The sequence below is a fragment of the Macrobrachium rosenbergii genome, chromosome 32 (genome assembly GCF_040412425.1).
Source record: "Macrobrachium rosenbergii isolate ZJJX-2024 chromosome 32, ASM4041242v1, whole genome shotgun sequence".
Lineage (NCBI taxonomy): Eukaryota > Metazoa > Arthropoda > Malacostraca > Decapoda > Palaemonidae > Macrobrachium > Macrobrachium rosenbergii.
Genome location: NC_089772.1, coordinates 10,641,812 through 10,647,811, shown reverse-complemented (window position 1 = coordinate 10,647,811; position 6,000 = coordinate 10,641,812).

Genomic DNA, 6,000 nt, shown 5'->3' with positions numbered 1-6,000 from the left:
GCAAACAAGAAGCCGTCGGTAACGCTGCCCGCGGAACTGAAGGTGATTTACAATTCTCCCTCCAATGCCTCTGACGACCACAAATATACACAGACGCGACACTAGTGATTATTCTTGTCGTGATGAAAGCAGGGACCAGAGCATCAGGAACGGTATTTCGTCATCAATATACAGTACTGTCTCGCCGTTGCCAAGATTACTTTCCTCAATTGGTAATCAATATGACACCGATATTAATATATAGGAGTGGATCACCCAAAGAAACTGATTTGACAGTAACAAGAATCAACTGTCAAAGGAATGACTTACGCTTATTCCAAAGAAGTTATGGGAGAGAGAGAGAGAGAGAGAGAGAGAGAGAGAGAGAGAGAGAGAGAGAGAGAGAGAGAGAGAGAAGTATAGCCACGTCATGATACAAAGGTTTTTTGCTACTTTAACTATGAGAACACCGTGTTTCAAACTTCAGTGTGTTATGCGTTATTATCATCACTCGGATTCCACAATAAGCTGTAGGTCTCGTTGCTAAGTAACCAATTGGTTCTTAGCCACGTAAAATAAGTCTAATCCTTCGGGCCAGCCCTAGGAGAGCTGTTAATCGGCTCAGTGGTCTGGTTAAACTAAGATATACTTAACATTCGCCAACCTGCCAACCCGCGGCTCTTTCAAGACGCTTCTGCGGCTCCAAACGCTGAACAAATGCCTTTGTATCGATTTTAAAGCAAAGGAAGTACGTTAACACTCTTAAGACAATATTTGATTAAATTTTACTCAATTTTAAAAGCATATCGGCATCAATTTTATTGATTTTTTAATGAGATATAGTTTCTAAGCTGAAAAGCTGAAAATAATAAATATTTAACAGAGAGAGAGAGAGAGAGAGAGAGAGAGAGAGAGAGAGAGAGAGAGAGAGAGACTACTGTCTTATCTCCCTCGTTTTCATTTATACAGTATTTTTGGTCGTGGGGCGAGACTGCATTCAATGAAGTTCTCGAACATCGCGAAAAGCATTCACGTTATCGCAATTTAGCACATTTGTCGAGAACGCAGTGACATTTACATTGTTCAGTCTTAGTATCGTGCTGGTACGTCATCGATTTCGGGATGTACAGCATTTTTTTTTTTTGTAGCAGACGATATGGACATGAGTTTTTGCAATATTAATTCCAATTTGAAAGTTACATGGCCTACCCAAATCACATTTTTCACTGGATTCCATTTTCTTTTACATATAATCCTCTGACATCTTTGAATTACACTTAGCCTATATAAAATGAAGTGCGTTCCTTTTAACTGTAAAGTCCTTTGAAACGGTACAAATTAGATGTATAAATATTTTTGACAACCTACAAATCCGAGCACTCTTATTAAGCTCTAAAAAGCAATGTCCATTAGGCTTAAAGAAAGTTAAGCCTACCTCTCTTCTGAGAGAGAGAGAGAGAGAGAGAGAGAGAGAGAGAGAGAGTAAAGTAAGTATACCTTAGTTTTACCAGACCACTGAGCTGATTAACAGCTCTCTGAGAGAGAAGAGAGAGAGACGAGAGAGATTTGGTTATTTAAAACCTCAACAAACAAACCATTATCTTCCCCAGAAATAAATCAACTCTTCATCAGCCGAATTGATCTTTCGAGAACTGAAGCTCTACAGAGTCATAAAGTTCTAGAGAGAGAGAGAGATTTAAAACCTCAACAAACAAACCATTATCTTCCAACCACGGAGAGATCTTTCATTCATAAAGTTCACAGCCCCATAACCAAGCCCAACCCTTTCATTGCTACAATAAAATAAAAACAAAATGGGATTTCTAACGACCACCTTCCAGCCACAGTAAGTCGACCCACCATACCCAATCAACTTCCCTAGAGTTTTTTTTTTTTTTTACGCTCAAACTCCGTGCTCCATATCTCCTCATCTCCAATTTCAAAAGAATACTTAACTATCATCCTTCTAATTGGATCCTTCTCTGTATTTAAGTAGAACTTTATTTTTTAATTCGATTTTCCTTAATTTTTAGACTATACAGTTCAGCACTAAAACCCTTTCAGCCATACAGCGCTCAGGGCAGTGGACAGATGGAGCTGGAGTAGTAGGATATCAAGATAAAGATATCCAGAATAATAATAATTGGATATCTTTACGAGATGAAGCACAAAGATTTCAAGCAGGAACTGGGACAAACTGCCAAATCTACATATAAGACGTAATAAGAGAGGCTGAACAGTAAACAGCTAAAAAGTGGGTGAAACTGGGGTCATATGAGAACCTGTAGACACGCTTCAGTAATGCCTACAGTGTACCATTTGAGGTGCACCGACAGTACTAAGCACCTGATGATGAATTTGTTTAATACATCATATCTAACCAGATTTCTTCTTACTTGTTAAGTTTATTTTAGTGTTGCTAAAGTTGCCCCTTTTTCTGTAGGGCTTTCTTTAAATAGGCTTTAATTATCCTTGCACATAATGAGCACAGCACAATTATATGATTAACGCAGCTATATCTGTCTCTCATATCAAGACAAACATTATTCCCCAATTTGAGATGATTTGTTTTACAGGAAGGACCGAAATCATTTACACTTTGAGCATTTTATTTGACAAATGTATTTGTTTATTTTTTATTTGGCAAATGTATGCTTATTTTTTATTTGACAAATGTATGTTTATTTTTTATTTGACAAATATATTTATTTTTTATTTGACAAATGTATTTATTTATTATATTTGTTTATTTTTTATTTGACAAGTATATTTTCTTTATTATAATTTACGATATTCCTCGAGTTACGCCTGTTCGTAAATCGGGCCAGCCTGTATGAGTGACAAAGTGACAGCAATTTGAATTCTTGAGTGTGCAAAGAGGGCGACTCTTCTAATGCATACCTCTTAAATGCAGAGTTTCACATAATCTATTCATAAGCTTCTCTCTAAAGACCCTTCCTCTGAGCATCTTACTTCAGCACCCCTTACTAACTTCACTTTGAGCTCGACGAAACGTTTATGAACACGATTGGAAGGTTTGTCGAGTATTTCCTAACCTTTGGCATATCTTAATTTTGCACTGATATTTAGCCTAATTTGTTGGCCAAAGCTGTTCTTAGAAGTCTCTACAAAAACAAACAAGTAGAATTTGCGCCGAAGTTTCCTCGGCGCAATCGAGTTTTGTGTACAGCGTATAATGCTGTATGAAACTATCAACCACGGCCCATGAAACTTAGCCACGGTCCGGTGGTGGCCTCAGCCACGGCCCATGAAACTCAGCCACGGTCCGGTGGTGGCATGTGTTGTTGGTGCCTAGAGCGGTGTCAGAAGCACGACTTTGGCTAACTTTTTCCTTAGATAAAATAAAAACTATTGAGACTAGAGGGCTGCAATTTGTTGTTTGATGATTTGAGGGTGAATGGTCAACATAACAATTTGCAGCCCTCTAGCCTCAGTAGTTTTTAAGATCTGAGGGCGGACAGAATAAAGTGCGGACGGACAGACAAAGCCATCTCAACAGTTTTCTTTTACATAAAACTAAAAAGCATAATGCACTCTTGCATACATGCAGTTTAGGAGCAAAACACGGGAAACAGTGGAATGGTTTGCCTAGTTGCAATTAGGGCGTCTGCTAAGGAAGGAGCAAATTCATTCCTGCTCTCTGCTATATATCTAGACAGATGAGACTTCAGATAAATATAAGGAAAAGAGGTATTCCGGGGACAGCATAAAATAAAATGAAAATGGATTAATGTGACTGAATTTTTAACATATATTTAGGGGTATAAGTATTCAATACAGGCTGTCTGAGTTGGAATTTATTGCCAGATAAAGGGCAAACCTAACAAATACGCAGCCTAGTAAAATTTGGTAGTCAGTATAATAAAGTACGATCTGTGACGCTAAATTGACATGAATCATGGTATGACACTGAAACTGAGCCTAAATGATACCATAAGGGAAATTACGTTAGTCCCATATATAGATGAGATGATGATGATTTGGGTATGTCCTTCGCACGACCCTACCAAAACAGCGTGTGATAGTGCCAGCTGGGCACCGGTGGGCACCAGAAGGGCCGGGCGACCCACACCTACTTGGAAAAGAACTAAGAGAAGGGGGGGCTACAGATCAGCGGAGATCAGTGGAAAATAAAGCACAAAAGAGACATGAGTGGCGGAATTCATATATATATATATATATATATATATATATATATATATATATATATATATATATATATATATATATATATATATATATATATATATATATATATATATATATATATATATATACGAGTTTAGTGCTTTTGTCGATGGAACGATTGTTCCTATTTGAAAGTACACTCCTCTTTCCCGGTGGAGCTTATTTTTTGTATACAGAGTTTTACGTCCGTATCATACACGTATAGTATACTTGTATATAAACTCTTTTCTTAATAGGATCCAAAAAAAAAAGACTCAATGGATTTTGTATATGCCACTATATTTCGGCCAATCGAGATAACTATTTTTTTATGAATCTTATTAATCCGTCATTTTCCAAATTATCAAAAATTCTACAAAAATCTAAAACAACATTACTGTCTCAAAGAAATCTATTAACATTTGGTAGACCAATCAATAAATCAGAATAGCAAATGTACGGAAATTCACGCCGGCTAAATACTCAATGAATTTTTGCAAATACAAAAGTATATAATTAAAAATATCTAACAACTGCACATTGCCACTGCACAAAATGAAGACACCATAATCAAACACTCCATCGGCGCAAAAGTTGAGGTAGAAGGCGCTCGATAACAGTCACCACCACCTCCTCCTCCTCCTCCTCGTCTTCCCAAAGTGCTTGACAAACAGCTCTCTCGGAGCACAAAATATTGGCGAATTTCCTTCATGCCCCGTCTCGTCCGATGCCATCCCCGTCCTCACCCCCCTACCCCCAAAAGCGACAGGTGGGAACACCAGCCCCTAACTCTCAAGCAACAAGACGATACCAACTCACTATTCTCGAGTTGCAAGCACCATATGGAAACCCCCAAAATCCCCACCTCTGCACCACGCTGCTGCTGCTGCTGCCCCCGGTCCCCAGACATCCAAACCAGCGTGCCAGTCATCTTTAAGCCCGGGGAAGCAACAGGTCTCCTCCCCCCCACCCCCACCACAACACACTATCGTCCCCCTCCCTCCCTCCCCGGAAGGTGGCTGACGTCGCTGTGCTTGCACCAAGAATGAATCATGGAATCCAGACAAATTCTCTCTCTCTCTCTCTCTCTCTCTCTCTCTCTCTCTCTCTCTCTCTCTCTCTCGCCTTCCGCGACTAATCAGCACAAATGCCAACTCCACTCCAAAAGCAATCCAGTCTCTCAAGTTCATCAAGTTCGTTCCCATCCGTCCCACTTTGACAGCTCTGACAAATGAACGCGCCACTGTCCATCTGGATATATCTGGAGGAATGGTCGTCTCTTCACACACACACACACACACACACACACACACACACACACACACACCCTGTGAGTGGGCATCGCAAGGGCAGCAGCAGTGTACGTGCCAAGGGGTAACGCATCGTCTTTTCAAAAAGGAATTTTTTTTTTCACGAGTAGTCGGAAGTTTGATATAAAAGTCTCCGGTTGAGCGAAGACAACTCACGATTCGAATGTGGATTTCAGTATATTTATCATAATAATTTATTTGAAGGTCTGTGATACGATGGGCGTGGTGGGTGGGCATATTGGTTAAATACTCTCAACAAGTCTTCATCGATGCACTATTGCACTGACTAACTGACTGGTGTTTAGTCAAACCGAGATTGACCAATTGACTGGTGTTTAGTCAAACCGAGATTACAATAACACACATCCATCTACATCAATGATACACAATAAACTGAATCAAACATCTACACTACAAACGTAAGTAGGAATTTATCATTACACAACTCTATTCATATAATACGAAGAGTTACATTCATTAAAAATTATGGTTTACAACATTAAACATACAAAACTACTGCCCC